Source organism: Callorhinus ursinus, unplaced genomic scaffold (assembly GCF_003265705.2).
Source record: "Callorhinus ursinus isolate GAN/ISIS: 27379988/994484 unplaced genomic scaffold, GSC_fseal_2.0 scaffold5, whole genome shotgun sequence".
Taxonomy (NCBI): domain Eukaryota; kingdom Metazoa; phylum Chordata; class Mammalia; order Carnivora; family Otariidae; genus Callorhinus; species Callorhinus ursinus.
Genome location: NW_027397067.1, coordinates 70,110,934 through 70,123,371, shown reverse-complemented (window position 1 = coordinate 70,123,371; position 12,438 = coordinate 70,110,934). Strand labels below are relative to the sequence as shown.

General features: G+C 41.0%; 1 pseudogene; it reads left to right on the top strand.

Moving 5' to 3' along the window:
* Positions 1-4,864: 4,864 nt before the first annotated feature.
* LOC112822992 (general transcription factor 3C polypeptide 6-like) lies at positions 4,865-8,196 on the top strand (annotated as a pseudogene).
* Positions 8,197-12,438: the final 4,242 nt, after the last annotated feature.

Below are 12,438 nucleotides of genomic sequence, written 5' to 3'. Positions count from 1 at the left end.
TATGTCATCATTCTCATAATGAAACTAATGAGTATAAATGCATTTTCACTCTCTGGCTTAGCAAATAGGGTCGAATCTGTGCATAGGTGGAAGATTTGCTGAGATTTGGTATTAACCATCAGCATCATTACCACAACAAACATGTACTGAGCAGGACCTATTTAATGTGAGGATCTAGGTTGTCTTTTGCAACAAGGTAACTGCAATCCAAAAAGATGGAGGACAGTCTCTTCAATAAATGGTGCTGGGAAAATTGGACAGCCACATGCAGAAGAATGAAACTCGACCATTCTCTAACACCATACACAAAGATAAACTCAAAGTGGATGAAAGACCTCAATGTGAGACAGGAATCCATCAAAACCCTAGAGGAGAACATAGGCAGTAACCTCTTTGACATCGCCCACAGCAACTTCTTTCAAGATACATCTCCAAAAGCTAATGAAACAAAAGCAAAAATGAACTTTTGGGACTTCATCAAGATAAAAAGCTTCTGCACAGCAAAGGAAATAGTCAACAAAACAAAGAGGCAACCCACAGAATGGGAGAAGATATTTGCAAATGACACTACAGATAAAGGGCTGGTATCCAAGATCTATAAAGAACTTCTCAAACTCAACACCCAAAAAACAAATAATCAAGTCAAAAAGTAGGCAGAAGATATGAAAAGACACCTCTCTGAAGAAGACATACAAATGGCTAACAGACACATGAAAAAATGTTCATCATCATTAGCCATCAGGGAAATTCAAATCGAATTCACTTTGAAATACCACCTTATACCAGTTAGAATGGCAAAAATGGACAGGGAAAGAAACAACAAATGTTGGAGAGGACTTGGAGAAAGAGGAACCCTCTTACACTGTTGGTGGGAATGCAAGTTGGTACAGCCACTTTGGAAAACAGTGTGGAGGTGCCTCAAAAAATTAAAAATAGAGCTACCGTATGGCCCAGCAATTGCACTCCTGGGTATTTACCCCAAAGACACAGATGTAGTGAAAAGAAGGGCCATATGCACCCCAATGTTCATAGCAGCAATGTCTGCAATAGCCAAACTGTGGAAAGAGCCGAGATGCCCTTCATCAGATGAATGGATAAAGAAGATGTGGTCCATATATACAATGGAATATTACTCAGGCATCAGAAAGGATGAATACCCAACTTTTACATCCACATGGATGGGACTGGAGGAGATGATGCTAAGTGAAATAAGTCAAGCAGAGAAAGTCAATGATCATATGGTTTCACTTATTTGTGGAACATAAGGAATAGCAGAGAGGACATTAGGAGAAGGAAGGGAAAAATGAAGGGGGGGAATTGGAGGGAGAGATGAACCATGAGAGACTATGGACTCTGAGAAACAAACAGGGTTTTAGAGGGGAGGGGGGTGGGGGATGGGTTAGCCCAGTGATGGGTATTAAGGAGGGCACGTACTGCATGGAGCACTGGGTGTTATACGAAAACGATGGATCGCGGATCACCACATCAAAAACTAATGATGTATTGTATGACTAACATAACATAATAAAATTCAAATTAAAAAAAAAAGATGGAGGATTTCCTCCCTCCCCCACCCCCCACAGGTTATACAGCTGATAAACATAACACTAACTTAAATGTCTGACTTCAAAATCCACACAAGTCAAAAATTTAGAAACGAAGGCAGATCCCTGAAGCAATTTATCAATAATCACACAGATTACTGCCAGGTTCTGCACGCCCATCTCTAAATTCTAAATTTCCCACCTACTGAATTGCATCTTCCCCTCTAGCAACATCTTTCTTAACTAGTTCCTATTTTATTACACTTTTAGTGAGTGATTAGAAAGTCAATACCTATTTCATGAAAATACTTGCAAAATGGAAAGAGGATTAACCCACAATTCAGCCAAGCAGAGACAATGTCGTTCATTTTAACAGTCCAGATGAATAAATTTTCATGCTTATAACATCATATCTGCTATAGAGATTATCAGTGGTAACATTTCTTTTCATGCAGAAAGCGGATACCAGTGCTCTTGCTATTTTTTCAATTATCAAACAGCAATCAATCACATCCACTGAAATGTTGATCTAACAATCATTGCTGGTTAATACTGACTGATTAATTTAAAAGTTTCAAAGGAGATGTATACAGTTTGCCCAAGGTGACTTCAAAATAATGCCCAATCCAGTTAATGTTTACATCCCTAAGGTGCTCACCTCCACTAAAAACCAGCCTTGCACATCAGCCCCACAGGAAAGGATAGCTCATGCCAGAGTTAAGGGTGGGCTCCAAGATAAAGAGCAACCCAGCCGGAAAGCCGAGGTTCAAACACATCTGGTTTCCATTAACTGGGTTTGCAACAGCCTCTTCAAAGGCAAAGAACATTCCTCCCTCCAACCTAAAAATTCCTGCTTTCTCCAAGATGGCAGATCCAGGAAAAAGTCCTGAATCAGAGAATTGAGCTCTCAAAGAATTACACTTTTATGCTGATTCTAGACGTTTTATTTTGTGATGCAATTGATACATGCTTATCATGAGCAAAAAGCAGAAAAACACAATTCATCACAACATGAATTAACTGCTATCTCATCACTATTGTTTTTGAAAATATGTAACAAAATGAAGTCATGCTGATTGCTTTCACATATCCTATATTGTCACGATCCTTTCTAACATTTTAAAGGTTTCCAACTGAGAATACGTATGTTAAGGTCATCAATCAATCCTTTTTGACATTTGTACACTTAGATCGCTTCCAATTTTTCCCCATTATAAATGCTTCAGTAATGAGCATCTTCTCCTTCAACTCATTCTACAAAGATTTATTGGGCTTCTAAAAAATGCCTGGCACATAGTACCTAAATTTTTGCTCATATTCTTAATTACTCCCTTAAGATAAATTTCCCAGAAGTGGAACTGTTGGTCAAAACACACTTTTCAGAATTTGGAGTTGCCAATTGCTCCCCCTATCAATAGATACTTCTATCAGCACCACCTGAGATTATCTCCCTCAGCTGGACTTCACCAAGGAGGGCAAGCAGGTGCAGCTGCTTTAGAGCAGTGCTGCTCAAAGTGGTCTTTGGACCAGCATCATCAGCATTACGTAGAAATGCAGATTCTTGGGTTCTACCTCTGAGATCTACTCAATCAGCATCTCTGGTAGGTGGGACCCAGTAATCTGCATTTTAATAAGCTCTCCACATGATTCTCTAGCTCATTAAAGTTTGAGAATCATTGACCTCAAGCACAGGAAACAGATCTATGAGTTCCACCAAGCAACACACATCCTCCCGACTACCCTCACTGCTTTGTTCTTTCTCAATAACCTTCCCGAAACTGACTGATAGCTAATTCTTCAACAGATGCCCCAAATCGTAATAAACTCAGCTTTTCAGCTAGTTTGGCAAGACAGTGAACTTCAGAACTGAAGTGGACAAAATATAGAGGCAAGTAGAAGGGAGAGAGGGATAGGGTCTTCCACATGGGGATGGAGATGAAGGGCCACAGGGTTTCTTTGAGAAGGGTGGCATGTGGAGCCTGGATGTTACTTGGACGACCAGCTTTTGAGGTCTGCCTCATCTCACTTGTAACTCTATAACCTTGGACAACTACTTAATACTATTGATCCTCAGTTCCCTCTTTTGTTTATTAGGAATAAACATCCCATGTTGCAGGTTGTTGTGAGGTTCATGAATGATAAGCAATGTGCAATGCTTTGGAAACTGTAAAGTCCTGTCCACGTTAGGGGGTAACATTATTATCACAGACCTGGCTGTAGGCAAAGGTTGCCCTTCCTGTGCTTTCCCTCCTCCCCATTCTGACCATGAAATTCACTTCTTCCCCCAAACCTTCAAAGGCCCCACTTATCAGTCATCAACATACAAAGCAAACTGCCTCCTTGGCCTCCTTTTAAAGAGGTATCACTTACACTTCCCAGTTGGAATATTATCTTCCTTATCTCAAGACTGCAGAAATGCATGGCCCACCACCTCTCTAAGTTGGATGGAAAATCACTTAGATGGAGCACCCCAGTTGCAGGGAAGGAAAGAGACTGTGAAAGTTCAAAACACTGTTGGGGAAGACAGCATGACATTTGGGGCTCAGAGCAGGAGCTCAAATCTTGACCCTATCATTGGGAAGAAGAAGGCGTCTTTGGGCACTACAAGAATAACATGACCAAAGGAGAACTCTAGATTTCCCTTTGAAAACCTGTTTTCACACAGATTTTCCCATCTTAGGAGAGAGTTCCATGTTTTCTCATACCAGAAATCTGAATTATCCTTGATTCCTTTCTTTCCCTCGCCTTCTAAGTCTAATTAGTCATGATGAACTATTAACCATAAGCAACTTGCTCAACCTCTCTGAACATCAGTTGACTCCTCTGAAAAACAAGGTATAAAAACATATCTCATTCCAGGCTGTTCAAGAATTAATTTAGACAGCCTTCTAATCCTTGACCATCCACCCTGCAGAAAGCACCAACAATCACTATACAGTGTGAAGTGACACCTCTGAGAGCCATTGCATAAATATTCATGGGACTCAGGCTATATTTCAGGCACTATATAAGGAACATAGCATTGAAAAGGACAGGGGGATTCCTGTTCTCCTGGAGTTTATAATCCAGAGGGTGGAAAGCTAGAGGGAGAAACAGACAAAAGAAACAAGAAGAATTTCAGATCAGAATAGATGTTGTCCAAAGAGAGACTTAAGATAATTTGGTAGAGAGTAGATATGTGGCTACCTAAAATGGGTGGTTGGGGCTGGCCTCTCTGAAGAGGTCACATGTAGGCTGAGGTTTGAATGACAAGGAGAAACCAGCCATGTAAACAGGATGAAGAGACAAGTCACTCCAGACCAAGGGAATAGCCAGTGCAAATGCCTTTCAGCTTGAGTGAACTTGGGAAGTCCAAGGAATATCAAGCAGGTTAGCATGGCTGGAACATGGAGAACACACAGAGAGAGGTAATGAATAGAGTCACAGGAGTGGAACGATCAGATCACAAGGGGTTTTGCAAACCAAGGACAGAAGTTTGAATTTGTCTGTTTATTTCTTTGTTTCAATGACAAGAAAGCCAGCAAAGAGTCTTAAGTGGAAGAGTGATTTGGTCTTATTTTCCTTTTTAAAAGATCACCCTGAGTGCTTCCTGGGGAATGGATTGCAAGAGGACACAAGTGGAAGAGAACCAGTGGGGACGGTATTTGCGATGGTTCAGATAAGAGAAGATGGTGGCTTGGACTGGGGTAAAGACAGGTTGCTGGAAGAAGTGGACAATTCTGGATGCATTCTGAATATAAAGTCTAGAGGACTTGGTGACCAGTTAGTAGACAAAAGAAAAAAAAAGTCAAAAAGATCAAGGATAACTCAGTTTCTGGTGTACAACACTATGAAGCTACTTACTGGGATAGCAAAACCCAGGGAAAGCAGGTTTGTAGTGAGAAATAAAGAGTTCTGCTTTAGTCACATTATTTTTGTGATGCCTGCAGCATGCATGTAGAGATATCAAGTTGGCATTTAGATATGTCTTGAGTTGCAAGGTGTGTTGAGGGCTGGAGGTAAACATTCAGGAGTAATCGGAATCCCAGATTCCACTCAAGGACGTACTCTTTTAAATGTGTTACACACTGATATGCTCTAGACTCTTGGCTATACCTTAGAAAAATACAGGTGGAAGACGTAGCTTCTGCCCTCAAGGTACTCTGCCATGAGGAAAAGAGACAGATACACAGAAAAGTATATCATACCATTTGTCAGTACTAGGACGGATGGAAGTGTTTATGGGGTGCTAACCTGTGTGACCTTCAACCATGGCCTTGGGCTCTTCTGGTCCTCAGTTCTATCACTCACAAACCAGGATAGTACCACCTGTCTTGCTAACAGGGCAATAGGTACATTTCAAAGGAAATGATGTAGATGGAAGTGAATGAAAGACACAGAGCCTCGCATTATTATCCCACTGCAAAGAGGGAGAAAGCTGGCATGAAGGGTGTATTCAAAGACTTACCAGCAAAACACAGGGCTAAGTTCTGGCTGATAGGACTTAAAGGAGCCTGTCTATCTAATCACTGCAGCAGGAAATGTAATTCTTCACAAAGCCAATGTTGCTGTGAGGGAATTTGCATGAGGTCTGAGATAGGATGGAAAAGTTTTTCTGCTGCTGCTGCAGCTGAGTGATAGCTCCTAAAAAACAGGCACACCGTACTTGGTGGCTATTTGTTTTATCCCAGCTCACCCTTGACCCTTAGCAAAAGTTTAACCTTTAAACTTTCCACCAATAACATCACGTTGTCCAATTGTGAGAGCAATGAGCCATGGAGGGGACATGCCTGGTTCAAACTTTGACACTATCCCCTACTAACTGTGGCATGTGACTCAGTCCCTTAGCCTCAGTTTCTGGAATTATAATGTGGTTGTGATAACCATCTCCCAGGTAACTTTAAGGATTTATCAATACAATGAAAATGTTGTGGAATCATGGCGGCAACTGAGAGTGGATCCAGCAGGACAGGAAAGAGTAAGAAGAAGAAGTAGAGCAGTTGGTTCTGATGGAATTGTCCAGAGTTTTTGAGTCAGACTTTCCATCAAAATGTGAAAATAAATGCAAGATTTGGGGACTTGACACTGAGAGGCCCATTCCTTTTTTTTTTTTTATTCCATCCATTTCCTTATATTCTTTTTTTTTATGTTCTATTAATCACCATACATTACATCATTAGTTTTTGATGTAGTGTTCCATGATTCATTGTTTGCATATAACACCCAGTGCTCCATGCAGAACGTGCCCTCTTTAATACCCATCACCAGGCTAACCCATCCCCCCACCCCCCTCCCCTCTAGAACCCTCAGTTTGTTTTTCAGAGTCCATCGTCTCTCATGGTTCGTCTCCCCCTCCAATTTCCCCCCCTTCATTTTTCCCTTCCTGCTATCTTCTTCTTTTTTTTTTTTTTAACATATAATGTATTATTTGTTTCAGAGGTACAGGTCTGTGGTTCAACAGTCTTACACAATCCACAGCACTCACCATAGCACACACCCTCCCCAGTGTCTATCACCCAGCCACCCCATCCCTCCCACCCCCAGCACTCCAGCAACCCTCAGTTTGTTTCCTGAGATTAAGAATTCCTCATATCAGTGAGGTCATATGATACATGCCTTTCTCTGATTGACTTATTTCGCTCAGCGTAATACCCTCCAGTTCCATCCACGTCATTACAAATGGCAAGATCTCATTCCTTTTGATGGCTGCATAATATTCCGTTGTATATATATACCACTTCTTCTTTATCCATTCATCTGTCAATGGACATCTTGGCTCTTTCCACAGTTTGACTATTGTGGACATTGCTCCTATAAACATTGGGGTGCACGTACCCCTTCAGATCCCTAATTTGTATCTCTGGGGTAAATACCCAGTAGTGCAATTGCTGGATCGTATGGTAGCTCTATTTTCAACTTTTTGAGGAACCTCCATACTGTTCTCCAGAGTGGCTGCACCAGCTTGCATTCCCACCAACAGTGTAGGAGGGTTCCCCTTTCTCCGCATCCCCGCCAACATCTGTCGTTTCCTGACTTGTTAATTTTAGCCATTCTGACTGGTGTGAGGTGGTATCTCATTGAGGTTTTGATTTGGATTTCCCTGATGTGAGAGGCCCATTCTACAAGTGGGCAGCTATGTCCTTGTTGGAGAGTATGAAGACACTCGTGGAACCTATGTTACATTTGAAGTAAATGTTGAACGTTGTGATGCAGAAGGCAGTAATAAAACAATACTAAAATATAAATGCCATGCAATGAAGAAACTCAGCATGACAAGAACTTTTTGACAGAAAAGAAAGAAGGAGAAGAAAGCATAAGTGGTATGAAATGGCTGCAAATCAAGGACAATGATTTCTCCTATAGACCCAACATGATTTGTAGCTTTCTGCATGAAAATGAAGATGACACCGTTATAGCTCCAGCTTCAGATAAATCTTTGGAGTTGGAAGAGCAAGACATTCAAAGGAAAGATAATTCAAACTTGAGTTACGAACAGGGTGAATCACTGAACTCGGAAGTAGAGAATTCTGGTCCTCTTCTTGATATCCTTTCTTCTGAGATGGAAGGTTATGTTTTTTATGGAAACTCCATATGGAAACTGCCTTGGAAATCACTCTTAGATGAAGTATTTCTCATTATAACTAGTAACAAACTTTTTGGAGTTTTTATATAAAATAATTGACCATGTAGCTTTCAATTGTTCACTATTTTACTAGTTTTGCTGATTATACATGCATTTGTGATTATAACATAGTTTAATATACCCATCATTAAGGACCCGATATGAATTGAATTTTTAAAAATCTGGTATAAATGACTATAGGGACCCTTCTCTGATAAGTCCTTTAAATTGGAAGTTTTATTAAGGTAAGTGTATAAGTTTTTTATTGCAGTCATCACAAATTACTGCAAACTTAGGGGCTTAAAATGACACAAGTGTATTATCTTACAGCTTTGTAAGTTAGCTATCTGACATGGGCGGGGCTAAAATCAAGGAGTTGGCAGGACTTCATTCTTTTCTGGAGGTTGGGGGTGGAGGAGACTCTGTTTCCTTGTTCATTTGGTTGTTGACAGATTTCAATTCTTTGCCAACACTGACACTTTGAAGCATCAGTGTCCTATTTTCTTGCTGTCATCCAATGGCCATTTCTAGCTTCTAGAGGCTGCCTACATTCCTTGGCTTATGGTCCTCTTCTCTTCAAAGCCAGTAAATCTCTTGCTTCTTCCATCATCTTATCTCTGACCCATTTTGCTAATGACATGTTCTTTCTTTTTTATTTTGTAACCATCCCAGATTTATTCAGGTTAGCCATGTGCCCGTATATGTGTATATATTAGGTATGTGGCCATATGACTAAGTTCTGGCCAGTGACATGGAATTATAAGTGTTGAGTGGTGGATGCTTCAGGAAAGTTTCCTTAAACTTTAAAGCATAAAGGGAGATGGGCCCGTTGATCTTCTCTTTTTTCCTGCTGGAACATGGATGTGGTGGCTAGAGCTTCAGCAGGCTTTTTGGACTGTAAAGAAATCTTGGAAATAGGAGCCATGAGGGACAGGGCAACAAAATAAAAGATTGGATCCTGATATGATGCCAAGCATAAAGAAGGTTAATAATAAACCCTTTCTTTTTCTCTCTGGTGAAATGACTTCAAGTTTACCTTTTGGTACTGTTTCTCTGGATTTTATGCTAGAGAAGATAATAATAGAATGTCAACTGTGAAGTCAGGCAATATTGTTTGTGATTAAAAATGACCCCTTATTGGGGCACCTGGGTGGCTTAGTTGGTTAAGTGTTTGACTCTTGATCTCAGCTCAGGTCTTGATCACAGGGTCATGAGTTCAGGCTCTGCATGGGGCTCCACACTGTGTATGGAGCCTACTTAAAAAAAAAAAAAAAAGACCCCTTATTGGTAAACTGTGTCTAGACCAGGAAGACTACAACAGCTATAAATGCCCATTGGAAAATACAGACTTTGGACTTACTTAAGCACTGTGTATTTTTTGTTTGGTTGTTTGTTTGTATTTTTGGGTGAGCTTCATGCCCAATGTGGGGCTTGGACTCACAACCCTGAGATCAAGAGTTGCCTGCTCTACTGACTGAGCCAGCCAGGCACCCCAAGGACTGTGTTTCTTATTAAAAAGATTCCTGAAAGCTACTGTCATGGCTATTTCAAGAGATGTTGGTTCTTGGGAAGCCTGAAGGTTCTAAACCAGCATGGCTTCTGCACCCATCCAAATGATCTTATGTCCTTACACCTGAACTGACAGTTGGGAACCAGAGTAAAACCTCCTGTTGAAACAAGCACCCCACTGCTGTGCTGTTTCCTATGAAGTTAAGTGAGTCTGGTACTGGGTTCAGTCCCATAAGGCTTATTGGGTCCTGTGAGTGTGAATGTCCTTCCAAACCTGTGACTGCTGCTATTCAGGCAGAGAAGGCACTGCCACTACCTACCTTTGGCCTTGATGTGAGAGAAATAGATTGTCTCTTAAGTCACTCTTCTAATAGCCACACTTAATCCTGTTTAATAATTATGCATTTGAAAAACAGAGAGAAGCATAAGGAAGTAGAATGGAAGATTCTTGAGATTTGTAATCTTGCTAAAGAAACTGATCTAGACTGATGTAGTTCTACCTTAAATTAAGGAGGATAATAAAGTTTTATATTCTGAAAAAAAAAAAAAAAAAAGACAATGAAAGCACCTAGCATGGTTATTGGTCCATACTGAGTGCCCTAAAAACGGAGGAGAAGAATGACATATGAGTTTATTCCATCTTTACTCACTCAGGGCGGCCACAAGTGAGTTTTGTTAATCTGGATATTGCCAGCACCTACCAGAATGGAGGCTCTATGTATGTTTGTGGAACGAACAAATGGCATGCAGAATAGTTGTATGAAGCCCTTGAAGGACACAATAAGGTACCTCTGGCAAAAAAATGCCTTCCTCTGTACTAGAGACCCTTTCCTACTGAGCCCAGCTGGTGCCCAGAAGTTGGAAAAATCAATTTTATGATTCACAATTTCAATAGCACCTTTGTTCGAGAAGACCGACGTTGGTACTCAATGGGAGAAAAAAGATCAGTCCCCGTCACTATATAATTACTTGGGTTTTCTTCCTCCCCTCCAACTAAAGGCAAAGCTCACTTTGACAAAGGGAACATTAAAACCTGCTTCTACTCTGGCAGGTTAAAAAAAAATATGTCATTTTCAGGTTCCTCTGAACACAATCAACTCATACTGCAGGGAGAATATTCTTGGAAATAAATTCTATTCACCTTATAAAAGTTGAGTCACACAAAAAGTCAAGGTTTGTTTAGGCTGACAAGTGCCCACAGTATATCAACTGGGACACTGGATCTGCAGGATGTCAGTAACTATTACCGGAAAGAAAGGGCCCCATGGCACCTCTGTTTGAGAAACAGTAGGGTAAAAGTAAAAACTCAAAGGGTAAAAGTTGAGGAGTTCTTTTTACTGTCGAGTTGTTTCTTCTTCGGTATGCTACAATGCAATGTCAGTCCCCAACAGAAGGTGAATTGTGGCCTAGTTCACTGAATTCCTAGAGTATCTTACAGGACTTGCCATACTTTGAGAAATGTTGCCTTGAGTCAAGGGACTGGACCAGATAACCTTTCCTAGTCCCTCCTGGCCCAAATCAGCTGTTCATTTCCTGCCCTACAATATTCGATTGGATGATACAAATAGTCTGAGCATGTTTGCAAATTCTGGGAAATGATCCCTGACAGCCTCGTGACTCCATTTCTTTATTCATGTAAGCATTCATTAATTAATCAAACATACATTAGAAATCTGCTATAGACCAGGCACTGTGATTAAGGTAGAGATCACTCTTGGAAAGAAGATGCTCTTGAATCACAGAGGTGAGAGAAAGGAGAAGGGAAACCCAGATCAGGATAGAGGATTTTAGAATCGGAGAAAGCCCAATGAGGTGGGAGGATGTGAAAGAAGAGCCTGCAGCAGATGGATAGGTCAGAGTTGCAATTAACTAACATGTATTTACTGAGAGTTTCCTGTTACAGGTGCTCTGCTAGGTGTCAAGAGCATGATAGTGAACAAGGCACAAACCTGTCTTTGAAGGGTTAACTCTATGGGGAAAAGAGAGACTTAGATTGTGCTTTAGATAAACCATTTTGGCTACCATGTGGAAGGGGCAAGACCATGGCTGGGATATAGGCAGAGTGATCTAGACAAAAATCAGGAAGTCTGACCTAGAGCCATCACAGTGGAGATGCTGAGACATGGATATACCCAGAAAGCACTAAGGATACAGAATGGACAGAATGAGATAAATGACTGAATTTCGAGGTTAAATAAGAGATAAAAATCCAGAAAGTTTTAGGAAATCAGCTTTCAGCAATTAGGTAGAAAGTGGTACCAGTCTGGGAGCTGGGTAAACCCTGGAAGTCCTGTCAGTGCGGACGTGTGGGTTCAAGGTGTGTGGGGGCATTCAAGAGAAGATGTCAGACAGGCAGTCAAGGAATTGGAGATGCAGGTCTCAAGGTCAGAAGGGAGGTGGAAGAGGTAGAGATTTGCAAGTCATCAGCACAGAGACCGTAAGTAAGGTCATGAAAGTAACAGGCATCATCCGGGAAGAGTGTGTAGAATGGGAACCAAGGAGCCTCCAGAGGAACACGATCCTACTGACATTTATTTTAGCCCAGTGAGATCATTTTGGACTTCTGACCTTGAGAACCAGAAGAAAATAAATTCCATATTGTTTGAAATACTAAGTTTGTGGTAGTTTGTTAGAGCAGCAGTAGAAAACTTGTAGAGGTAGTCAAAAAGAGCTGCAATTCAACTTGGGACCAAGAAATGGTGAACACCAAATGTCCTCCTCCCAGAAGAGCAAGGCATGGGCCAGTGTGCCTTGTCTCCTAGATACTCACCTACTGAGTGCTCA